Genomic DNA, 27,622 nt, shown 5'->3' with positions numbered 1-27,622 from the left:
CAGGGAGCAAATAGATGGTACAGTTTTTACAATTTCTTGAAGGAAGGTTGCTTTTTCTCTGTTTTATTTAAAGGCATGCTTACCCATGGTGTTACAGAAAACAGGCAAGTCAGTCTAGTGAGGTAGAGTCCTTTTACTCTAAATTCTAATTTACTAAAAACAGCTTAAAAATTGTCCTTCAAGCATTACACAATGTAGATATTAAGACTATCTACTGGAATTAAAACTATTAATATGTAAACTGGCTTCTATGTTTCAAAACAAGAAAAATTCTGAGCTCTCAGGCACAATTAAAAAAATATTTCAGCAGTGTCAAGCTGTGAAGCATCTACAGCTCATCTGCATATCCTAATTTTCATCCAAATTTTTATGGTGCTGACCATCTGGATGAATGAATGCTACAGATGACTACCCAGGTCCTTTCAACAGAAGCTAAAGTTATGCCTGCTGCTATGAAAAAATATATTTTGGTTTAGCCTTAGGAAGTCCATTTGTCAACATGCTGGAAAGTGGAAATGTGCCTGGGTACGTTGAATATAGAATTTCTCCTCTACATATTAACTTATGTTTCCTTTAGCCCTGTGAACAAGAGCATCAGTTCCTGATAATTGGTGAAAAAATTACAGAACTAAGATCGGAGTAAGAGTTCTTGGATTGGTTTAGAACTTAACACTTCTCTGGGTGGTTGTTGATTTTTGCAAATCTCAAACTCTATGAACTCCAATGTCTTCACATTTCACGGAGATAACAATAGTTAACAAGACTGTTATACAAATCAAGCCAAATAATATAAGTAAAACAGAAGCAGAAGCTGTTTATAAATATCGATAACCTTAATATACTCTTATAAGCCTGTTCAAGAAAATAGAGAAGCATTTGTTACAACTAGATGTAGCCATATGCAATGGACTGAATATTTGTGTCCCTCCCAAATTCATATGTTGGAATCTTAATGTGACAGTATTAGGGACTTTGGGGAGGTGATTGTGTCATAAGGGTAGAGTCTTCATGATAGGAATTAGTGCCCTTATAAAAGAGACCCTGGAGAGCTAGCTTCTTTCACGATGTGAAGCTATAGTGCAAATACAGCCATTTACGAACAAGGAAACAGACCCTCGCAAGACACCAAATTTGCCTACACCTTGATCTTGGGCTTCCCAGCCTCCAGAACTATAAGAAATAAATTTCTGTTGCTTATAAGCTACCCAATTTATGGTATTTTGTCATAACAGCTTGAACAGAGTACAACAGAAACATCCCCCCCCCCACCAACCTCATTCTCAGATCTGAATTACACCATTGGTTAACCTATTCTCCAGCTGCCTGACAGTATATCTTGATCTTCCATAACAAGTGAGCCAATTTCTACGATAATATAATCAGTCTCCATATATATGTGTCTGTGTGTGCATATGTGTGTGTATGTATATGTGTGTACATACATATATACACACGTGTGCACATGCGCACACACACACATACTGTATCCATATGCTATTGGCTCTGTTTCTCTGAAGAATCTTGACTAATACATTATATAACAAAGTTTGTCAATGGGAGGAAAGCAAAACTGGTATTTAATGTCTACAAAAATGAATACAAGAAAATGTGTGCTTTTCTCATTTATTTTTTTTTTATTTATTTATTTTTGAAAACAGAGTCTCGGTCTGTCGCCAGGCTGTAGTGCAGTGGCACAATCTCTGCTCACTGCAACCTCCGCCTCCCGGGTTCAAGTGATTCTCCTACCTCAGCCTCCTGAATAGGTAGGTCTACAGGTGCCCGCCACCACGCGCGTCTAATTTTTGTATTTTTAGTAGAGAAAGGGTTTCTACCATGTTGGCCAGGATGATCTCCATCTCTTCACCTCGTAATCCATCCGCCTCGGCCTCCCAAAGTGCTGGGATTACAGACATGAGCCACCGTGCCCGGCCCTCATTTATCTCTTTTTATGTTAAAGGAACACGAATGTGATGTATGCAACTGGAGCACTCATGTTGAACAATGGGATGTCATCAATGTGTTGAAGATGGTGGAACAAGATAGAATGAGCCAGTGTTTTCTAGAGGTGGAGGGGACTTTCTGTCACTTGCAGCTAGACCCAATGCTAACTGAACCGCATCACTGAAGCTCCCTTTTTCTTGTCATAAAACTTCTACCAAAAGAAGTTATAAGGAAAAAAAAAAAATCAAACCTTTGCCATCTCAGGGTAAATCTGACTTACTGAATAATTACTTTAAAATTGTATTTTTGCTGGACGCAGTAGTAGCTCATGCCTGTAATCCCAGCACTTCGGGAGGCTGAAGTCGGGGTATGGCTTGTACCCAAGAGTTTGAGACCAGCCCGGGCAACACACTGAAACTCTGTCTCTAAAATAAATAAATAAATAAATAAATAAATAAATAAATAAATAGGCCGGTGCAGTGGTGCAGGCCTGTAGTCCCAGGTCCTAGGGAGGCTGAGGTGGGAGGAACATTTGATCCTGGGAGGCTGAGGCTGCAGTAAGCCCTGAACTTGCTATTGCTCTCCAGCCTGAGTGACAGAGGCCCTGTCTCAAATAAAAAAAAGAAAAAGTGGATAAAAATTTCCGAAATCAAGCACAAAGAATTAAAAGTGAAATTACCTGAAAAGAACAGTGAACAACCCCTAGAAATTAGGATAAAGCATCAATTGATTTGTATTTCTGTACAGTTGCAGTGCAGTAAATAATTGCAAATAATCAGAACACAGTGGAAATATGGGACGATGAATGACTACCCTGCTGAAAAGATGCATATTCTTTGTGTATTAGGTTGGAACTAACATTGTCTTGGTTCAAGAAAGTATAATTCTGATACTGTTGTCCATTAGTCAGCCTGGTTTTTCACCCATAATCAACTAGTACTACTAATTTATTACTCCCTAAATTAACCCAAAGAGTTATCTAAGTCAAATAGTAAAAAATCAGATACAGCAGAGATGTCAAGTGTAGTGTATTTGCATGTAAACATCAAACCAGAAAAAGCAGCTATAGCATCGTAATATCTCAGTGAGTTCACCTTACTATAAGGCCACAAAAATGACTAAAAACATTCTGAACACACTATCTTTCAACCTTTTACCTTTGAGAAAAAAAATTTCATTAAAATTCATATATGTCTCTTGAAAAGCACATGCACACAAACTAAATGTTCACACACACATACAAACACTCTAACCTTGAAGTCTAAACTTCTATGAATCTATTTTTGCTGTTAGATATGTGTTTACAAATTCCACTGATACCAGTGGGAAGAACACGTATTACATGTAAAAATTCACCAACTGTCATTGCAAATTAAAAGTGATATATGTATATTAATTATCACATACACTCATATATTTATTGTTTTTTTTTTTTTTTTTTTGAGATGGAGTTTCGTTCTTGTTGCCCAGGCTGGAGTGCAATGGCGCGATTTCGGCTCACTGTAATCTCTGCCTCCTGGGTTCAAGCGATTCTCCTGCCTCAGCCTCCCAAATAGCTGGGATTACAGGTGCCCACCACCCTGCCCTGCTAATTTTTTGTATTCTTAGTAGAGAGGGGTTTCATCATGTTGGCCAGGCTAGTCTTGAACTCCTGACCTCAGGTGACCTGTCCACCTCGGCCTCCCAAAGTGCTGGGATTACAGGCGTGAGCCACCGCACCCAGCCTATTTAACTATCTCCATTTCAACATATAAATCCTATTACTCAATAGACCATTTAATCAAATGATAAATGAGGTTATTTAGATTTTAAACAAATGAGCAAATTTAATACATATATGTCAATGGTTACATTTAACAGAATATATATATATGGAATATTGTATACATAATCTCTACAAATTAAATGAGTGTCAAATTTCTATAACTAAAATAATACTAATTTAAGTTAAAAAGTGAAAGTAATTTGACCATTCTTAATACTTATTAGTTTATTTAAGAATATAGCTGCATGAGTTCTGAGTGACATATAGTTGCTTAATAATCAGATTTAAGCTTCATAAACAACTATCCATCATATTAATTCTTTATTACAGAAAATCTCACCTAATTAGTATGCCAGTGGGAACAGAAATATAACAGTTAAGTCGTTGTTCCAGTTATCAAAAGTCCATAGGAAAATATTATGTTAGCTAGTAATCACTTTTTTCCTGAACTTTTTAAAAATGGAAACCAGTATTAGATATTAGAATAAATCAGTCCTATTTAACAATCTTAGTACAAAAGAAAAAATGAACTGAAGAGAATTCCATATTTTTTCTTAAGAACATGACAAGTAAAACAATACCAGTCATTATAATAAATATGTATGAACACAAATGTAGGTAAGATGTGCCATTTTTGAATTATTTTTAAATGATCAAAACTTGGGCCAATCAATTTTCTTTTGAATTCAGAGGAATTCAGGAATGAAGACCAAATATACCTCCACAATATTCTACTATATGGAAGAGAATCTCACATTTCACTTTCAAATACTAAAAGATGTTTCTATGTATTTAAAAGTGTTCTATAATAGTTTCAAGTGAAAAATGTTTTACTCATTTTAATTATATTTAACATGTATTTGCTATATTAAAAAATTTGGAGATCACTGAACCAGAAAAAGGTTTTCACATTTTAAATGGCTTAACAGACTCCAAGATTATATTTGCCTATCTGAATAAATAACTCTCAGTAATTGCTATGGCTTCTTTCACCAGACGAAGAACCATTACTTAGCTCATTTGAGTCAATAACCCTTGAAATACTTTATTTAGCAGCCTAACATTAAAAGGGCTTCCTTTTTTTGACAATGTGCAATCCCCATGATGTTCATATTTTGGTGCTATTATTGTTGGTCTTTGCAACTGATATTTGATGTTATAAATATAATACATCCCTCTAATAATCTACAGTTTATTATCAGGGTGATTTTGAAGTTTAAATATTTCATATCATGTCATATTGAAAATAATCTTGCATCTTTATAGGCTTATAGTATTTTGAATATATTAAGCATTTATGTACCAGCATCCAGATAGTTTCTTATTGAGACAAAAGTCTCATTCCAGAAATATATCTTCCAAATTTATTGTATTATTTAATGATTTTTATGTTCTTGGACAACATACAAGATGTATTAATTTATGCATTGAAAAGCATATTTTTCTAGGTACTATGAATATTAAAAGAACATATGTAATATGGAGCCTGTTGATAAGAATTTCATATTTAAATATGGAAGCTATATTTAAATTTTCTAAAAGTATAGTGAATTATGCACTAGGCACTACACTGAGATAATAAATCAAATATTATGCAAATGAAGAAAGGAAGTATGCTGGTTAAGTTAAAATTATAGTATTATACACCTGGAGTTGTATTCTCTTCTGACCATATACGAGCTATGGGCTGCAATTTTCTCATTTGTGAAATAAAAATTATAAGATAAACCACCTCATAGGGTTGTTGGAAGCTTTCAATGAGATGAAGGCATGCAAGTGCTTATCACAGACTTTTACAGAAAAAAGCTAAATAAATGGTATGTATAATCAAAATTTCCTGGATGAATGAAGAAAGGCTTCCTAAAAGTCTCAGCACATGACTTGGTAGGCTCTAGCTCTTGCACTATGACTGGTATGAATGAATGAATGAATGAATGAATGAATGAATGAATGAATGTGCCTCCGGTTGAGAGAGGGTATTTCAGCCTAAGGGACTGGTTAAACCAAAAGGACAGAAACATAAAAAATTAAGAGAAACAATTAGAAGTTTTGTGAGGCTGTAATGTAGAAGGAAAAATGCACTGTGGATAGGTTCTAGTCATTTACATACTTTCAGTTGTACTGGTCAGAAAAACACAGGCAGGACTTGGGCTCAATTTAGGAGAGACTAGGAAATAACTAAAGAGAAGGTAGTGTAATCATAAGTTCTAAATTCAGTACATCCTAGAGAAATCAAATAAAACTACAGAGTAAATGGATAGGACATGCCTTCCTCAAGTCTTGCCCTATCTAATGAAGGTTGTCTAAAGAATGGAATAAGAGGAGCTTGATAAAGTTTCCCCACTCCCACTTACTGTATAAATATCTCTCCCTCTGAATAAAAAATATACAGTTATTATTCCACAAAATTTTACATCTGAAAGAAGCTTCATAAGTTATATAACCTCAAATTACAGACAACTTTCAGTTACAGCTCCCTGTAATTTTCCTTCTTCGCATTTGCCACATTTTAAAGTTATATGTTTGTGTGTAATTTATTAATCTCCATCTCTGCCTACTAGACTATGAGCATCATGAGTGTAAGTAATGTGTTCTTTTCTGCACATCATTGTATCCTATGAAATAAGCACAGTGCCCAGCACTCAAGAGGTGAATATTAATTGAATGAATGAATACATGAAGGAGTATATTATAGATGAAAAAACTGAGGCCTAGAAGTTTTTGTGCTTTGTTTTAGTTAACATGGCTAGAGAGTGGCAAAATTTGAACCTAAAAGCAGCTCGCTTGATTCCTATCCTACTGCCTTCTCCCATCTTCACTATATCACTGTTAGGTAATGATATCCCTCCCTGACACCTCTTAGCAATGACAAGTACTTCCTTAAGAGACCTTACTAGATGTCTCTGAAACTTTAATGTGAATGAGGGTATCAAGTTATTTAGTCTGTGGTAAAACATACTCAGAGAATATCTGAATTGGGAGATTTTAGCAAGGGATGTAGCAAGCTGTATACATGGTGAAAGACAATATTAAATACCAGCTTGGTCCATTTCTCAATTTGACATAGAACTATATTCAGGATCTCCACCCTATGATTGTGGAAATAAAATGTGTGAACCCATTTTCCAACCAAGAGAAAAACGAATTTCTATTTGTCTTCTCCACTCTTCCAGGTTAAGAGTTTATTTGAACAGCAAGGACTGGATTAAGCATGGAGGGTGGCAGGTGGGGGAAGAAAGGAAAGAGATCCTTAATAGTCTTTCCCTTGAAAATTGACAGCTATTATTATGCACACAATTCAGTAACTATTTGATGATTCTTAAGAAGATGACAGTAAGGGATGACATTAAAATGAAAAAGAATAATAATGTTATTTTAATTCAAATGTCATTTTTATGAATATATTAACTTATGTAGTAGAGCTTACTTATTGCTTGTGGTCATATAAGAATCCACATTCCACATAGAGAAATTTTTTATTTCTTCAACCACAATGCCATCTTAGAGATAAAATAAGTTACATTATCTGAGGACACACAAAAAGTAAAACTGGAATAAAGGAAATCTTCAATCTTTCATCCTGATATTTTGTTTCTTCAGCAAAACTTTTCCCTGGGTTACTCACTGATAAGAATGAACACTGCTACCATACATGACAAAATTTTATGCTTTCAAAACAACAGCAAAACCAAAATTAGAAAAAAAACCCCAAAAAACTAATGGGTCATACTGAGGGAGACTTTACTCTTATTTAGTGCCTTGTTGTTAGAGTACCATATAAACTATCACTTAATTAAATGTTTTCTTAACCAATTTTTGCATTAATTTCAAGCTTAATTTTCTTCACTCAAACACAAAAGAAATGGTAACCAAAATCAAGCTGCAATCTAAAAATTAAAATGTATGCCTCAATATTGGAATACGGGATTATGGAATGCATGTCTTACCATTGTTATAAGTGGTCAATTGCTTCATTGTAGCAATTATTTTATCTAAAACACAAAGTATGCTATGAATTTCTTTTTAAAAGGTGAACTGAAATCAATTAAATATCAATACCCCATGATTTTAAAATCTTGGATCAATATTTCTATATTATAGAAACAAATTAATTATGCTGAATTTTCTAGTGATGTCTACTTATAATTAAAATATTTAGTATTAACTGATAAGGAAGAAAACTTTAGAAAGTGATAGTATCTATGTTTGTCTTCCTCTCTCACTACCTTCTTCCATCCCTCCCTACCTGCCTGCCTGCCTCCTTCCCTCCCTCCCTCCCTTGCTCATTCTCTCCCATCCTCCCTCTCTCCCTTATTCCTTCTCTTTCTTCCTTTCCTTTCGTCTTTTTCATTTTTTTGGAGATAGGTTCTTGCTATGTTTCCCAGGCCAGATTGCAGTGGCTGTTCACAGGTGAAATCATAGCACATTAGAACCTCGAAATCCTGAGCTTAAGTGTTTATCCTGCCTCAGCTTCAAAAGTAGTTGGGACTACAGGCACATACCACTATGCCCAGCTCTCTATGTTTGTCTTTAAAAAATAAATGTAAAAACTAGTTACACAAAAATAACTGTTAGAATTAGATAGAAAAAAAGAAAAATATTGTCCCATTTTATTTTAACAATAGTGGCATTTGTTAATTGCCTCCCAGCAAAAACATTCCCTCCCATTTCATTAGCATTATTTTGGAGGGAAGTTCTTTCCTAGGTTTGATTTTTTTTAATGGACTTTATTTTTTAGGGTAGTTTCAGTTCACAGCTAAATGGAGTGGAAAGTACAGTGGGTTCCCACATGCCCATTTTCCCTATACATGGATAGCCTCTCCACTATCAATGTTCTGCCCCAGAGTGGTACATCTGTAAGACTTTGTGAATCTACACTGACTTCATTATCAACCAAAGAGCATAGTCTTGAGGTTCATTCTTGGTGAGCATTCTGTGGGCTTTGACAATGTACAATAACCCACATCCACCATTATACCACAATACAGAATAGATTAACTGTCCTCAAAATCCTCCTGTGTTCTGCCTGTTCTTCCAGCTTCTCTACTAACTCCTGGCACCTACTGATCTTTTCATTGTCTTCATAGTTTTTTTTTTCTTTTACAGGAAGTAACATATTTGAAATCATAGAGCATATAGCCTTTACAGCAATATTTTAAACACTCCTTTGAAAGGTCTACCCATCCCCATTTTCAGCTATAGGGTGTGGAAGGAACTGACTTTAACCTTCAGATCTACAAAATAGGCCCCTGACGTTTTAAGCAAATGAGTCCATCACATACCCTAGGCACAGATGCACAAGTTATTCACATTCTCCACTTATCAGCATGGCTCCCTTCTCAGGGTTTTATTTAAATCTTACCTTCTTGTTGCAGCATTCTCTGAACATTGCACTTCAAATTCTAAAATTGCAAACGTTTCTCTAGAACCCTTAATGCTCTTTTCTGAATCATTTTTCAATTGTAGTTGATCACCAATCAAAATACATTATGTTTCACTTATTTTTTTTATTTTTTGCTATGTATCCCTGTATTAGATAGTGAGTTCCATGAGGGCTGGGATTTTTGTCTAGTTTGTTCATGCCTGCACCCCAGAGCCTCTTTTACTGCCTGGAACATATTTGCTTAATACTGATGTGTTGAGTAAAGGAATTAAATATTTACAAAAATGTTTACTGTGGTTTTAATAGTATTTGCAAGGACTAATAGAATTTAAGAAAATTTTCTAAATTAGCGACCAGGAAATAACACCTATCTCGAGAGAAACTCATATTGGATTATTTGAATGGAAAAATGAAAAGAAAAACTGATTGTATATGAACTAAATATCTGTTAAAAGTCACATGCTACTAAGATTACAAAGTGATAACGCAGCACATTTGGAATGATGGGAAACGATTATAAAAGTGAGTATTAAATTAAATGAAAGCAACATAATGATTCAGGTTAGGACCTTTTTGGGAATGGTCTGACAGATTTACACACAAAATGAAAACGTGAGACACTTGTGGACTGAGCACATTTTCAGAGCTCAAGTTTTCATAAAGCTCATTTTAGGCATCTTCCCGCTGATTGCCCAAAGAGGTTAAAAAATCCAAGTGATTACACCAGATTATTTTGTATTAGCAGGACTGCTTCAATAAAGGTAATATGTTTTTATTAGACAGAAATGCATGTAATGCATAATTATGGGTATATGCATATATATATATACACACACATATGCAGGTATATAGATAAATACACAAAGAACAGTGTCTGGGAAGGTTTAGTTCTTCAGGAAAAAGTCTGCAATATTTTTAGTACTAGCCTTGAACATGTTTAAAATAATATTCCAGAGTTAATATTGTTGTCCTTGGTATGTGAAAGAGTATTTGTTACCATAGCCAATTACTGAGTCTGCTTAGTTTGTAGTTTTTGCTTTGAAAATGTTTTAAACAAGTTTTTGTTATTACCCTCAGTTGCAATTGTCAAACTAGGTGTGTTCTGAACATTTATTTCTTTGTTCTTTTAATGAATTCCCTGAGGAACAGCATCTGCTGTCTTTCCATATTCCCTATTATGTAATGCTACTGAATACTACAAATAATGTAATCAGGAACTAAAAGAAATTATAAATATTAGTATTTCTCTCTTAAATTTTATGTTTTTTAAGAAATGTGATTCCAGCCAGGCGTGGTGGCTCACACCTGTAATCCCAGAAGGCAGGTGGATCACCTGAGGTCGGAAGTTTGAGAGCAGCCTGACCATCATGGAGAAACCCCATCTCTACTAAAAATATAAAAATTAGCTGGGCATGGTGGTGTGCACCTGTAGACCCAGCTACTCGGGAGGCTGAGGGAGGAGAATCGCTTGAACCAGGGAGGTGGAGGTCACAGTGAGCCGAGATTGTGCCACTGTACTCCAGCCTGGCAACAGAGTGAGACTCTGCCTCAAAAAAAAAAAAAAAAAAAAAAGAGTGATTCCCAGAAACAGGACCTCCGATCAAGAGCCTACATCTCCAACACTGAAAGCTTACTAGAGCAAAATGTCCTCACTGGTAACTTCAACAGCAGTAATTTATCATAAATCACCTACAAAAATAGCGTATGATTATCAACCATATGATATTTACAGTAATTTCGATATTATAATGAACATATTTGAATTACTAGTTACATGTTAGTGACACTAATCATGACTCATTATCGACAAAACAATTAATATGCTTTGTCAAGAGGGTGATATGATTTCTGTGGATGAGCACAAGACAGACTGTATGACACCAGCCTCTCCTGAATTTGTAAGGGCATACATGGCATTGCTCTGATTTTTTACACTATCTATTGTTTTGCACATTGTTTATTTCTTAGAGATTTCTGTTAAGTACCCTTACGGTGCTTTATAAAATTAAAAATGAGAGAGAACAAAAGAAAAAGGTAAAGGTGAACCTGATTCTTTTCTAGATCACTCCCTTGTGTAGAATATTGAGTGCCCAAACTTATTCACAACATGAATGAATACTTTGTTTACCACATGAACTCAGATAACCTGTTAGGCTTACTGCTATCAGCACTTCTGCTGCAATTTTTGTTTTGCTGAGTAGGCAGTGCTATAACTTTGGTTATTTGATTTGGCGTTTGGTTTCCTTTATAATAAGTGTTGTTCAGGTTGATTTGATATTTCTTGCATCTTGAATTCGTTGATAGATTTATGTAAAATTATATGAGTCATTTTGGGATGTAAGATCATGTTATATTTATTATGATACATTTTAAAAATTATATTTTTACTTTTTAAAATATTAATCATCCAATCTAAAATATTTAAACTTTTATTTCAATGCATATGTCATAACTTTTAATGTAAAGATAGTTGCAAAAGGTTTATGGCAACACAAACAAACCATTCAGTATACTGAATTATACAGTGATTAAAAAAACACATGGTTAGAGATTAGAAAATTGGAGTTAGAGTTATTTCATTTTACTTCAACAACGTGTTGGATGAGCTGTGTGGTTCTTAGTAAGATTCATCTTAAACATAAACAGGATAGATAAATTCTAAGGCTCTCCAAATTGTGTAACTCTACAATTACTTAGAATATTATGACTTGGCCAGGCGCAGTGGCTTACACCTGTAATTCGGCACTTTGGGAGGCTGAGGTGGGGAACCATGAGTTCAGGAGTTTGAGGCCAGCCTGACCAACATGGTCAAACCCCGTCTCTACTAAAAATACAACAACAACAACAAAATTAGCCAGGCAAGGTGGCGTGGATCTGTAATCCCAGCTACTCAGGAGGCTTAGGCAGGAGAATCGCTTGAACCCGGGAGTCGGAGGTTGCAGTGAGCCAAGATCGCTCCACTGCACTCCAGCTTGGGCAACAGAGTGAGACGCTGTCTCAAAAAAAAAAAAAAAAAAAAAAAAAAAAGAATATTATTACTTAACCTCAGTATAGCAAAACTATAGGCAGGATGCAGGAGTTATGTTCAAAACATGAAATAATAGAACGGCATTTACCCATCAGAACCACAGTGATAGAAACAACAGTATAACTCTATAAGAACATATTTGTGTTCTTTTATATTTTATTTATGTATTTATTTATTGAGACAAGATCCCCCTGTGTTGCCCAGGCTAGAGCGCTGTGATATCATAACTCAGTGATCCTCCCACCTCAGCCTCCTAAGCAGCTGGGACTAAAGGTGTGTGCCACTGTGCTTCTTTTTTTTTTTTTTTTAATGCAGAGACAGGCTCTCACTATGTTGCCCAGGCTGGTTTTGAACTCCTGCGCTCGAGGGATCCTCTTGCCTTGGCCTCCCAAAGTGCTGAGATTAGGTGTGAGCCACTGCACCCTGCCAGAGCATAACTACATAATATGGAAGAAATGCCCTTTATGGCAGACTAAACAAAATGGCACACTGAAAAGAAACAGTAAATATCTCTTTCCAAAATATTAGGGGATTCTCAAACTCCTAGAAAGTTTTCACCTGGTGAGGTATAAATCTAACAAGTTTTGGACAATCTTTTCACTAACTTTCTATACTCAGAACTGTTTTATGTAAGAGATTAGTGTAACCTGGGTCCTTCTTTGATGGCTAATTAAATTGATTTGGAGATACTCCTTTTAATCATCATAGATGAAATCATAGAGCAGGAAGGTGACCTGTTAGTGTGGTCCCTAGACCAGCAGTAAGAGCATCACCTACAACTTGTTAGAAAGGCAAAGTGTCAGCTCTTACTCCAGACCTACTGAAATCAGAAACTTTGGGGGAGTGAAGCAATAATCTGTGGTTCAAGAAGATCTACAGGTGATTTTCATAAAAACTAAACGTAAAAATTTACTATTCGTGCTATCACAGTAGACGATCATTACGAGTGATTAAGAGGTTAGGCGCTCATATGGTGCCTTTCAGAAATAAAGAGCCTTATTCACCTCAGATTTTATACAATAGAAAAGAAAATGTAAGTAACTTTGTTCAACCAGTAAGTAAGAAGTAGAGTCAGGGGAACCCAGATCTGCCTTAAATAGGAGTTCAAATTCGTACTCACCATTCTTCCCGTTAAAATAGCAAAATCAAGGATATTAGAATAATGTATAATGTGTTCAACACTAAATCGTACCTTCGAATTTATATACAATTTTAAAGACACTGACCCTAAGGAGATTTTGTTTGCTTTAAAAAATGGAAACACACAATGATAAGACTGTAAAACAATGTATAATGTAGTTCTCTCTCTCTCTTTTTTTTTTTTTTTTTTTGAGACGGAATGGAGTCTCACTCTGTCACCCAAACTGGAGTTCAGTGGTGCAGTCTCAGCTCACTGCAACCTCCGCAACTGGGTTCAAGTGATTGTCCCTTCTCAGTCTCCCAAAGTGCTGGGATTACAGGCATTAGCCACAGCGCCTGGCCTATACAATGTAGTTTTTAAAGGAATGCTTTACCAAGAAGCAGTATTAACAGAGCCATGCTTCTCAAACTTTGATCAATCCCCTAGTAAATCTTCAAAACTGCAAATGTTGAATCATTAGGCAGAGGTGGGGCACAGATTCTGCTTTTCTAACAAGCTCTTACAGGATGCTAATCATCCAATGGACCATCCAATGTTTTGCCAAGGCCCATACTTGTATGAAAAGCTTGAGATGGCCACCTCTGGAGCCACGATGGAACCACTAGCTACCACTTATAACAACCCGAGTTTGAGTTAGCGCCTCTCTCTGATCTCCGTCTGTAAAATGAGGGTAAGAATAGTGCCTGTCTTACAAGGGCTGGCAGACTAAATGAGTTAATACATTCAACATGCTTAGAACAGTGGCTGACCCATGATAAGCATATAATAATTTTTAGCTAATACTTTTTTAAAAACATTACCTATTACTACAAAGCTTATGTCATTTCCAAGCATGATCATAACTGTAATTGATTAATTCATATAAAGTAACACCAATATTATATTTGAAGCAACACATCCCGTAGAAAAAAGAGTTAATTTTTAAATTAGTAAAATAATAGCATTTATTCTTTTATGAAATATGTTTGATTTCTGGGTCAAATCACATATCTTGGTACTTACATTTGTCCTCATCAATGATAACACCAATAACTTCTATATAAACCTTTTATTTTTCCTGATAGTCTTCTTTCTTTTCTTTAATTCCTTCTCATTAATTATAGCCTACGTCTACTTGGGGCACTTTAAATAATTTCTCACCTTGCAGACAAAAGATTAAATTATGGACTATTAAATATACGTAACTAATTAATCAGTGATTAATTTTAAATTTTGTTGAGATAAGAAATACTGAGTCATACCTCACTTCAGGGATTTGTGTTATGGAGATTTGTATAATTTCTTAAATAGAAAAATGATTATATTTTATGAGCCTTTTAATCATGTAAGTGGTCAAAATGGAAATAAAGATTGGAAGGTAGGGATTTGCCAGATGACTAACAGCTTGTTGTTAGATTTCAGTCTTTGTCAAAAAATTAGATAAAAATATAGCTCATTTCTGATTGCTCCAAATAACTAATTTACATTTTCTTAGTAAGAAGATAGTCGTGTATTCATTTCTTAAATATACCTATGAGCAGAAGTTCCTGTAGATTTAATCATTTCCCCTGGGCTATTGACACACAGAGTCATTTAGGCATATTATAATCATTATATTAATGGAATGACTTAAGGCAAAACGTTCACCAGAAAGTAATTCTGTATCTAGGTGATGGGGGCCAGGGAGGATCAAAACAGAAAAATATCTAAAATTTTCCAACTTCAGTTTATAAAATAATTCTTTTTTTCTTAAAAAAAAAAAGAGCTCCCACTATAGAAATAAAGACTAAAGTAGTGAAGATTTCTTTTGTAATTAATATGCATGGGAATTTACACAGTTAATTTACATTCACATTTACAGGAATTACCTCTAACCTACATATTGACAGAAAATGCTCTTTAATTTTATGAGTCCAAGAAACCTATCTAAGTGCCTAATTTTTTTCTCCATTGCCTTTAATGAAAATAACTCCAGGATCCTCTACCTGATAATTTGGATGATTTTTTTTTAACAGGAAGCAAGTTTGCTCACTGAACACATTTGCTAAGCTTCCCTAATGACAACTCTAGATTCATGAAAATTAAAATGAGCACAGTCTCGGCAGGCGTTAGGCCTGCTCACATGAATTTGGGACACCTGCCTGCTTGTTTACTCCCTGGGTAAACTAGAGAGCTGTGGGGTTTTGAGTAAGTCATGTGCCCTCTAGACCTAGTTTTCACATCTGGAAAAATAAGGGACTAGGCCAATCTCCAAAGTGCTGTTAAGCTGATATTCCATAAAATACTATAATATCTCCGAAAACATTTCAGGGTTCTTTCTGGGGGTACTTAATAACTTGCAGTGTACATGCAGATGCAATCCCCAGCTATGAAGCTTTTTGTGAAAACATATATCATCACCTGCATCTGATAAATTATGATTTTTCAAATTTATTAGACAATTCCACTCCCCCAAAATTGCAAAAGATGGGTTCAGTCAGAGTTTTCCAACCCTCTAGACATTTAGACTCATGTTACTAGGGACTGGGGATGAGCATGAAGCTACTGCCTGTCCAGTAAGAGAACATGACACTCTTCAGTGTTTGAAATGATATGCACTCAGATATGTAAAGACATCCATGGTCATGCACATTATATATCTATGATGATGGTGACAATGATATTATAGACTTCTTATTTATCAGATTCTGTCTCTCTTTTTTCTTTCTCCACCACTCTTTTTCTCTCTCTTGGTTTCCCTCCCTCCCTCCCTCCGTTCCTCCTTTCCTCCCTCCCTCCCTTTCTCCCTTCCTTCCCTCCTTCCCTCCTTCCCTCCCTCCTAACTCCATCCCTAACTCCCTCCCTCCCTTCCTTCTCCCTTTGTATGAGACTATGAGCTTGACGTCTTCAAGTACATCAAAGCCCCATAGGAGAGCCAGGAATGAATACATACTTAGCCATAATAGACAAGTCATGCTCATACTATAGTTGTATTCAAGTCCCATGAGACTGCAGAGCAGGGAGAACCGATTTTGCTTGGATGGAGGGTGGAAAGGACTCCAGAAACTTTACAGAGGGAGTTTAATTATCTTATTCGTAAAGAATAATGAAACCTAAGATCTGTTTGCGTTGCCACAAAATACCCCAGACTAGGGGACTTAAACAATAGAAACTTAATTTCTCACAGCTCTGGACACAGAGAAGTCCAATATCAAGATGCCAATAAGGTAGGTTTCTTTCTGAAGTCTCTTCTCTTGGCTTATAAGAAGCTGCCATCTCACTGTGCCCTCACATAATGTGTGTGTGTGTGTGTGTGTGTGTGTGTGTGTGTGTGTGTGTGTGTGTGTCTTATTATAAGGACACTAATCCCATTGGATCAGGGACCTATTCTTTTGACCTCACTTAACATTACTTCTTTATAATCTTATCTCCAAATACAATCACAGTGAGGGTTAGGGATTCAACATATGAATTTTGAGAAGACACAAACATTCAGTCTATAACACTGATAAAAAGGTAGACATTGAATCAGTGTAAGTGAGTAGTGGTGGGGTGGGTGGGTCCTGTGTTTTGCATAATAAAATTATGTTCCATACAACTAGGACGCAGGTGGTATGTCTGGAAGTGTCAGATAAATGACAGGAAAGGTAGAGACTAGCCTGAACCATCCTTCTTAGGAGGCTGGAGGGCATCCTGCACCTGCTACAATCCTTGGCAAAGACTAACAGCAACTTTCAGTCTAGTGAATGTTCTCTCTCTACCAAACAGGAAAAAATGCTTCTGAGTTGATGTGTTCCACCTCCTGTAAACAACGCACTAGGAGGTGGAGAAGCATTTGGGGAAAATTTCTAGCTGAACCAGAAATTTATATATTTATTGACTTTTTTTTTCTGGAAGGAAATATGCCTTTAAAAATGATGTTGCCCTGTGATTTTCACTTATCTAGCAAAATTTTACTTAATATGAATGACATAATCCACGAGTCAAAGGTAATCATGTTTTTCTCATTTTCAATCCACAATGAATACACTAGAGATGAGCTGTTCTTCATTGTTGTACTACAATGTATAATTTCCTTAATTTCCTTTTCTTTTTCTTTTGAGGCAGGGTCTCACTCTTTTGCCCAGGCTGGAGTGCAGTAGTATATCTTCGTTCACTGCAGCCTCAACCTCCCCAGGCTTGGGTGATCCTACCACCTCAGCCTCCCAAGTGTCTGGGACTACAGATGTGCACCACCAGTCCCAGCTAAGTTTTTGTATTTTTTGTAGAGAATAGGTTTCACCATTGTGCCTAGGCTGGTCTCAAATTTCTGGGTTCAAACTATCTGCCCGTCTTGGCCTCCCAAAGTGTTAGGATTAGAAGCGTGAGCCACCGTACCTGTCCTCCTTAACTTCTTATCATTACTGGTGAGTCTAATTTTACTTTGAATATTTCATAAGCCTTGTACCTACTACAAAAGTTCCTTAAAAATGAGAGACTCAAGGCTGGGTACAGTGGCTCACACCTGTAATCCCAGCACTTTGGGAGACCAAGGCAGGCAGATCACGAGGTCAGGACATCGAGATCATCCTGGCCAACGTGGTGAAACTCTGTCCCTTCTAAAAATATAAAAATTAGATGAGCATGGTGGTGCATGCCTGTAGTCCCTGCTAGCTAGGAGGCTGAGGCAGGAGAATTGCTTGAACCCAGGAGGCGGAGGTAGCAGTGAGCAAAGATTGTGCCACTGCACTCCAGTCTGGCGCCAGAGCTAGACTCTGCCTTAAAAAAAAAAAAAAAAAAGAGATGCTCAAATGTTAGAATAAACAGCAAAAAATTTTAGTTATGAAACTAAAAATTTCACATACAAATATTCTCTTAAGAAACTTGTGTATTTGGCTTCTGAGTTCTCATAGATTTGGGGAAGAAATTATTTGCAAGTCATTAACACTCACCAATAGTTTCAAATGTGGAAAGGCAAGATTATTCTGTGGTCATTGTGGTGATTATGTTCCTGTAATGTCAGGTATTTCTTATTCCAAATGCAAACTATATTTCCATATCAAAACCTAATGAGATATGAGAATTTTCTAATATTGTATTATATTGGTAATGTGCGTTTTTTTTTTAACCTAGAAATATGTTCAAAAAATAGTGAGTCTCATTTAGGCCATTACTTATAAGCCAGCATTTTACTAACACTTCAGCTTGATTAGACAGGATTTATAAATCTTGTCAGTGAATATTCTCAACTTAATGTTCTGACTTCTTAATACACTTTTTGCAATAGAAAAGGTTAGTTAATTAGTATGCTGTTGTTCAACCAGCAAACATTTTAGCACTTCTGGGAAGATGAACGTCTAGCTTCAAAACAGATAGGAAATCACAGATGTGATTAATTTATTTTTTAAAAAGAACTGAACAGCATAATACATTTTGTAGAATGTGTTGCTTAATGGTAAATAATAATAATAAGGCATCCAGAAGTAAGTATTTTGACTTATTTCATCCCTTTTCTTTACAATTTAATAATTAGTGGTGTCACTTCTTACTGAAGTAAAAGATCAGACATGGCCTTACATAGTTTATAATAGTATGTGTTGGGCGCTCTGATGCTTTCTTGATGCTCACGTGTAGGGGAAACCAACTTAAAAAATAAGCTCACAAATGAATTCCTAATTGCACAATTAGAAAAGGGTTATAAAGAAATTATCAGAGAACTATGTCATAAAAGAAAATGAAAGATAACACATTTATGTTTGGTGGGGGAGTATGACAAAATCTAAGATCTCAAAGAATAAAAAGCAGGAGCCAGAGAAAAAGTGGGAAAGAGTATGGCTTACAGAGGAAATAACTTGTGCAAAGGCCCTGAACGAGGTCAGTAATGAAGTTCCTGTTCTCTGTGCTCTTGAAAACTGTTGCAAAACATGTTTTTCTGTAACCAAGTCCAAGAACAGTGCCTGGTCTTTTCAACGTCGAAAACAACTGCAGTTGGATATTCCACAACTTACCGCCAACAGATAGTCCACCTGGAACCCTCCAATTCAGAGAGACTGGTGATTTGGGGTATAAAGATCATCCCAATCAATTCCCTTCTCTTTGCTCCCTACCACTGTCCTATGTTTTGCCTTCATATTCATTAGCTCTCCAACCTCTGCTTGGAGCACACTTTTGTTTTGCACAGAAACCTGCTGTCTACCCAATCTGCAGATTGTTTTTAGAAAATAAAGTTCTCCTTTTGCCTTTGTAGATCTCACTGGTATTTTGTTAACACTAATTACAGTGACTGGACCAAAAGTAATATGAGTAAATTGATCCAACAAACAAAATGTTGGATGTATACACCTTAAACATTCCAATTCATAAATAGCAAGTGCATCAAAACTCCTAAAAGGTTATATGAGAAGGTAATATAATTTCAACTGGTGATTTTCCTTTTTAATATAGCAAATTCCACTATTCTCCCAACCACTACAGTACACAAGATAAATTATTCTACAAGTGAAGATGCTTGAAAGCTAAAACTTACAACTTAAAAATAATGAAATCTTACTGCCTAAACAGGAAGATGAAATATGATGATATGCCTAATTTTTTAACCTTGGCTTCTTATATTGTCTATATAAATATCCATTAAAATTCACATTTTAGGATACATACATACATTAGTGGTGACTTTCGATTAAAATACTGCATTTCAAATAGTTTAGTAATAGTTCATGTTTATTTTGCACTCAAACATGAATATTACTTTAAAAATCTAAAAGGATACGTATTACCTGCTGCCTAATATGAGAGTACAGTCATATTTTCCTTACTTTATCAATAATTTCTTATTTGATAATTCTTTTGGACAAATTTACATTGCTTTCAAGAGTATAATTCTTTAATTGTAAGAATCAAGCAGACTATGGGGAAACACTTCTACATACTAATTAATTAGAGTGATATATTTCTTTTGAATGCCTTATATTAATTATGAATCCCCTGTCTTCTACCCCTTGTTATAAAAGTCTCTGTTTGGATCATGTTATATTCTATTTTAAATGCCAAGTTTCCCACACTGGTTACATTTTTGAAAGTTGAAACCTCTCCTTCCCCATGTCATCTATATATATATATATATATATATATATATATATATATATTTAAAAAACTTAAAAAGAAACTATTATATATTTTATGTAATTCTCTATTATTTCAATTATTTCCTATGTAAGTACTTGATAAACTAAAATTTTGGAATCCACTAACTTCAAAACTACTGTCATTTTGATAGCAAGCCTTAACCCAAGCCAATCTCAGGTTAGGAATACCTACGAGGGTGAATTATGATGAAATTGGAATGGCTCTTCTTTCTCTCCAAGAAAGTATTTTCCTTTCTCTTTTCCTTTCCACTTTTAATCTCTGCCTTCCTCACTTCCACAGTCAATTTTCAAAATAATGGATTAGATATTTCCTTTTTTTTAAGCTTTGATCCAAAGTGTATGATTCTTAAAGTATGATAAAGTATCTTGCTAAGACTTTACGAGGCTTCAAACCCAGTTTGTAGTACTTTTCTTCTCTCTGTGGACACATTTTTTTACACTTCAAATAAAAATCTTTAGATGATCAATTTTCCAATTAAAGTTGAAAATACGCCAAATAACTAGAAGTGGTGTTTGATGTTTCAAGTTGAACCTGAACTTCATTTCATTTTAAATGTTTTTTAAAAGTAAAATGCTTCATTTATTCAATTCTTTGGTTTATGGAGCCCTTAGAATTTGCATAAACCAAAATTTGCGCAGAGAAGATAGTAAAGTAAGTGATTATTTATTATTTTATTACATAAGAATCTCAATAATCAATAAGAAGTTAAACTAATAGGATAATTCAGTGAAATTTGGTGTGATCTGAAGTTAACTGTCAAATTTTATCTTTGTTTCATTTTTACACTAAATGAAGGCAAAACAAATGTAATCTAATATAAAATTTCTTATTAAAATATACTTTTGTATATAGATCAGAAAATCATAGTCACTAAATAACTATTAATTACACTTTCATACATTTTTACAGCTTGACATTTCAAAAAATAACTCATTCATATAAAATAAAAGTCCAGATTTTCTTGTAGTTTTATCTTTTACTTTTTATTTTATTTTATTTTTTTGAGACGGAGTCTCGCACTGTTGTCCAGGCTGGAGTGCAGTGGTGCGATCTTGGCTCACTGCAGCTCCACCTCCCGGGTTCACGCCATTCTCCTGCCTCAGCCTCACGAGTAGCTGGGACTGCTGGCACCTGCCACCACGCCCAGCTATTTTTGTTTGTTTGTTTGTTTTTAAGTAGAGACAAGAGTTTCACCATGTTAGGCAGGATGGTCTCGATCTCCTGAACTTGTGATCTGCCTGCCTCAGCCTCCCAAAGTGCTGGGGTTACAGGTGTGAGCCACCGCACCTGGCTGTAGTTATATCTTTTAAAAGTCTGTGTAACTAGATAAATATTTTGCACTTTCAATTTTAAATTTTCAGGCAAAATAAAATTTTATAAAGTCTTACACAGTTTGTTTAGTTTTAATTTTTATTTTCTCTTAAAGTCTTACTGACTTTTGAGAAGTGGTATTTTATAATGATTAAAAGTAAAGGCTCCAGAGGCTGGGTTTGAAACCCACTGCCACCACCGTCTACTAGCTAATCAATATTTTAACTTGTTTAATCTCACTGTGTCTCAGTAAGGCATGGACTGTAACAATACCTATCTTTTAAGGTTGTTGTGAAGATTAGTTGAGTAATATATGAAAAGTGGCTACAACATATCTGATACACACATAAAGTATTAACTATTATTGTCAATCTATCCAGATTATTTGATAATGTAAATTGCCTAGGAAAGACTGCCAGGCTTTCCACGTCCTGCCTCACTATTTTCCTCTAAGGCACAGGACTCTGATCTGTACTTCATAATATTACCCAGGGTCAACTTTACCCCCCAAAATTTCCTTTTTAGAAAAAGAGATCTAAAATGGATTAATAGAAAAGAATATAATCTGGGCCTTAAGTTAAAAAATGTTAACCACTAAGCAAAATTTTAGACTGTTTTCTTCTGCCCCCATGCCTTCCCATTTCACGCTTCACAAAAGATTCATAGAGTGGGAAGAATATTACATGCTGTGGTTCAGAGAAAAGCAGGGAAATCATACAATTTCTCTAAGAACTGACAATGCCTTGGCTGAGAGTTTCTTGAAATTAGACAAGCTGCTTTACATATAATATTGGCCTCACGTGTTGACTCATTCTTAGGGGACGAATGTTGTACTTACACATTACAGAGATCTCTGGGATCATTAAAATGTTTGAAAATGATCAAAGAATCAAGAAAGTTTAAGTAATTTGGTTGATACCCCCATGTCTCTTTCTGTGTGCCCTTTGCATTGGAAATGAAATCTGTTCCCTTTGTTTACACTGAAGCAAATCTGGCTCCTGGTTTAAAACCTCTGATCATAATTCTTCTCTTAATATTTGTCTGTGTTGTAGGGTCAACAGTGACCTCCAGAGGTTTAAACACAGCTGCATAGCTACTGTCCTATAAAATGATGGAATAATTGATCTTTTAACAGGAAAAAGAACAAGGAGCAGTGCGGGGAGAGCGAACATCCTTAGAAAATCTACCTATGACCATGACAAATCAAACAACTGTATAGACCTGGACTGATCATGTCCCCAGATCATAATGGTTTATTGTCCACTTTAGGCTGAGGAATGACTGGAAAAAAAAATTTAAAACGGAAACAACATATTTTCCTTTGCCTGTAGGAAACAATACTGGACAAACAGTCATATTCTCCCAGCATTATGTTAAATAATACAGGGTGCAGGCCTATTTTTCTGTCCTTCTGCTAAACACGAAGGCCATTTTTTAAAAATCATAGATGCTGGCTCTAGGAAATGCTTGTTCCTTGGAGATAAAACACATTGCTTATCAAGAATCATTTCAAGACCCTGTCACTCTCTGCTCACCCATACAAAATTATTATATCATAACTCTGCCCTGTCCCAACCAATTACCTACTTTGCAAGACCTACCTTAAAATCACCCACCGCAGACAGTAAAATCTCTAAATACTCTTTCTCATTTTCCTATTTTGAGTATCTACAAAGAATCTCTGAACTTAGTGTTCTTCCTTACTAAACTAAATCTTAGCTTTACTTGATCAGCAAATTTTTCTAGTGGCCTTAGGAAGTCAGTTAATAACATCTAATAACAGGTAAACTGCAAGTAAACATAACTGTTTTTTGGACTATAAAATTTTCTCAAAAGTTTACATCTGTGTTAAACTTCAGCTTTTCTGGATGAAGTGGCATTTCCCTCAAAAACATACAAAACTAAATAAAAAATAAAACTAAAATAAACTTTTGAGTATGATTAAGCTTATTAACAGATTTTATACTAAAATTAGCAGCAATGTAAAATTTGGAATTTAAAATATTATAATTATGTTCAACTCGACTTTTAATAATTCATTTAAATTGTTATTAATTATATAATCAAATTTTATTATTAACATTCTGAATAAGAAAATTCATAATTATTAGAGAGTGTCTCTAATTTTATTTAAAAATTTATGTTTTAAAGTTTCATAGGAAAATTTCCAGAATATAGGGCTATTTTGAATAATAAATTTTCATAGCATTTTAAAAATTTCGTGTTATCACTCAGATTTTAAAATTCCTTGGTTATGTCTAAGAGTGAAAATGATTTTATTTCAAAGAATACAATTGCTTTTCCTATCCTAGCTTACATTCACTGTATATTTTAGTGTATTTTATTTCTTAAATATAAGTGAGATGCTTAAAAGAATATGTACTCTTCATTACTTAGTCATTATAATAGTTTTGAGCTTCTGATTTTTCTTCTTAAATGGAAAATGCAAAAATACACATGGTATTCTAGCCTTTGGCCTGCTTATTTTCTAACTTGGTAATATAAAAACATTTTTAAATGAGTAAAACAGTTTTATACTCATAAGTTTTCTTCTTTAGTAGTACAGAGTAAATGACTTATCACTCACTCTGGTCCTGGTAAGCACACTTGGTGAAAACTTTTCTCCTCACAGGTCTAATATTTATTTTGCACAGTAATTTGCATTTCATATACATTATAACTTTGATTTTCTCACCAATTTAATTCTTTCTGATGTAGTTAGCATCTAAATTGTTTTTAAATAATAAAACAGATTTTATTTTAAACATGTTCTATATAAATTTATTATTTTCATCTGCAAATGGTACATAAAGTACTTTTAGTTGATATAACCTTAAAAAATAAAAATTTGAATGTATATATTATATATTCTCTCTCTCTCTCTCTCCATATATATATATACACACACACACACATACACATACATATATAGAATCCAATCTTAAGTGGCAAGCATTCTTATATTTAACCAATGCATGACAACTGAAATATAAACAAAACAGAAATAGTGATTTTGGCATTGCCAACATAGAAGATTGGAATTTAAATAACATAATGTCAAAAATAAAGTAATTTGATTCTTTTAAGACTAAAGTAACTTTTTAAAATGCACTTATAAATTCTGTCTGATTGATTTTCTGTTTCTGAAGAATAAAAAGACAGACATAGAATTGTAGCTATCACCCAAGGATCCAAGATTATAACTAAAAAACAAATCAATACTTAATTTTAAAACATCCACAAGGAAAGTTTTAGAAATATAACATAAACTTTCTATACTAGCCCCTGCTGAGAAAACCACATACATGCATGTCCTTGTTTTTGCTTAAAATTGATTTTCTCTGATTTCAGTGCTTCCTCCTTTTTTACTATTGCAAACACCCAAGACTATCAACTCATGTATCTCAACTAATAAAAATGAACCAGCAAAAGACTTTGTTAACAATGTATTTATTCAGTGTATTAGAAAGTTCAAAGTTTTGATTCTACTCTAGAACATAGATGTTTTAGTACATAATCTGGACAAACAGTGACCACATTAATGTAACTGCAATTCATTCAATTGTTCCAGTTTTACGGAAGTAATGTGGCATAGTTTTCACCACATGCACATAAAACAGTACTAAATTATATGTTTATTATTTAGCAATTATTTGGTGAGTGTCTCATATGATAGGGAACCTCGTCTTCTGAGGGCCAAACAAGCTAAGAGTTAAATCTTATCAATTGTGTGCCTACTGTATACCTGTATTAGTTTGCTCGGGCTTCCATAACAAAATCCACAGATTGGGTGGCTTAACAACAGAAATGTATTTTCTCACAGTTCTGGAGGCTGGAAGTACATGATCAAGATGCTGGCAAATTAGGTCTCTGGTGAGGGCTCTATTCCTGGCTTGCAGATGGCTGCCTTCTCTCTGTGTCCTCACATGGCCTCTTCTTCGTCTGCAAGGGAGCTCCAGTGTCTCTTCCTCTTTTGTAAGGACAATAATCCCATCAGACCAGAGCCACGCACATGACCTCATCTAACCCTACTTATCTTTCAAAAGCCCCATCTCCATTTACCATTACACTGGGAGTTAGGGCTTGGACATAGGAATTTTCACAGAGGACATATTGCAGTCCACAACCATTTGAAGCACAGCATATAAGTTTGACTGTGTCTTTTTCTTTGTCTCTTATAAAACATCTTTATGAGCAAGAATTCAGTAGATGTCACCTGTGTAGTTTTCTAACAAAATCAGTAACAAAATAAAAACCTAAGATTCATCACAGTGAAAACTAGTTAAGTAATACACAAATATACTAAATAATTACCCAGTAGGAAAAGAACTATTGAGCTGCAAAAATTCTCTCAACACAGACCATAATATACTTAACATGAAGAATGCAAAGGAATGCTTTTAAAATATTGTTCAATGGTAAATGTGGAATGTAAAAACTGTGTCAAATGAAGTTTGGCAAATTAAAACCAAATTACTAGGTATGTATTCCTATTTCAGGGTGCAATTTTGCACCAAATAAAATAATCTCATACAGTTTGAATTTACCAAGATTTCAGGACAGTTTTTAGGAGACTTCTTTTTTTTTATTTATTTATTTTCAGAAACTCAGAAGACTGTAGATTTTTTTTTTTAAATGGTCGAAAGAGTAAGAGATAGGGTTAATTCAGAATGAGGAATCACATAACTGAGACCTTTGTCTCAGATTGTTTCAGAAACAGCAAATGCTGGCTTCAAACACAGCAAAGAACTGGCACTGCTTACTCTAGGGCCATATGTAAACAACCAGGTTCAAGGACCTCCTAATACAGAGATCCATTAAAATGAATGCTAGAAGTCAAATTAGAAATTGCTACCAGTTTTATAGCGGGTTTTCATTCTGTTTTTATATTACTTGTTTAATGAGGTATAACAACATTATATTGCTGCTTTAAATACATGTTAGTTCTTTACATATGTTTTAATATCTGTCTATCCATCTGCCCACCTATCCTCTCATGATCTTATCTAATCCTAAGGCTCCCACCTGAATTGTTACGCTGACTCTGCAACTCTAATAAGCAGTATTTGACCACTGGAAGAGATGTCTTACTCTAAAGAAAACTAAAGACACATTTAAGTTTCTCAACAACTCTCAATAAAGCCTGCCTCACGAAGAACCCTATAGTAGATTTAGGAAAGAAGTATACTTATAAAATGTTTTATTTGTATGATGAAAAAATTTAGTATATGTTGCATGATAAATTAAATGATATAGCTGGTATTTTATCCACCCCCCCCATAATTCAATTATACTTTAAAAATTTCAGAAGTCCAATAGTAAGAAAGCTCCATGGTCTTTACAAGTGTGACCTTCAACATTAAAATGCTACATTCAAAAAAGTGCCAATTTAGCATAAATACTGTAGTTTTGCTATTTTACAAGAAACTTAGCGACAGGCAATAACATATGCTATAACTCTGACCATGTGCCTATAAAATGAGAGAAAATAGCATTTAAATTCAATGAACTACTCATACTGGGAAGATACTAAAAACAGCCTAGGTCGGTAATCATGCTGGCTTTGTAACTTTTTGCTAATGATGGTGTAACTGAAAAGCTTTTAAAGTAAGGTTTTTGCTATCTGCATACTTATGAAGGCAAACTAAAGTGTCACATCTTATTAAGGTAACAAACAAATAAAATATGTGCATATACACATATATTTTTACATTCATATTTAGTATCATGATACATTTATATTCACTTATAAAGTTATTTTTACTTAATTATTGTTCATTTTATTGCTGAAGGAATAATACAGAAATTCAAATGAATCCAAATATCTCTCAATAAATGCTAGAAATATTTAAGAGGCAAGCAACTTCAGCAGTAAAGTAGTATATGAAATGATTTTTAATAGAAAGTTTTGCTAGGTTAGCTGAATAGCAATTGCTTTTGATCAAAACAAAGTCAATAGATATGGGGAAT

At 34.7% G+C, this 27,622-nt stretch overlaps 1 protein-coding gene across 2 annotated transcripts in view; it reads right to left on the bottom strand.

Annotated features, from left to right (window-relative positions):
- NEGR1 (neuronal growth regulator 1) overlaps positions 1-27,622 on the bottom strand; it is a 908,360-nt gene that overhangs the window by 684,573 nt on the left and 196,165 nt on the right.

Source organism: Pongo abelii, chromosome 1, assembly GCF_028885655.2.
Source record: "Pongo abelii isolate AG06213 chromosome 1, NHGRI_mPonAbe1-v2.0_pri, whole genome shotgun sequence".
Lineage (NCBI taxonomy): Eukaryota > Metazoa > Chordata > Mammalia > Primates > Hominidae > Pongo > Pongo abelii.
This window is presented reverse-complemented; position numbering and strand designations above follow the sequence as displayed.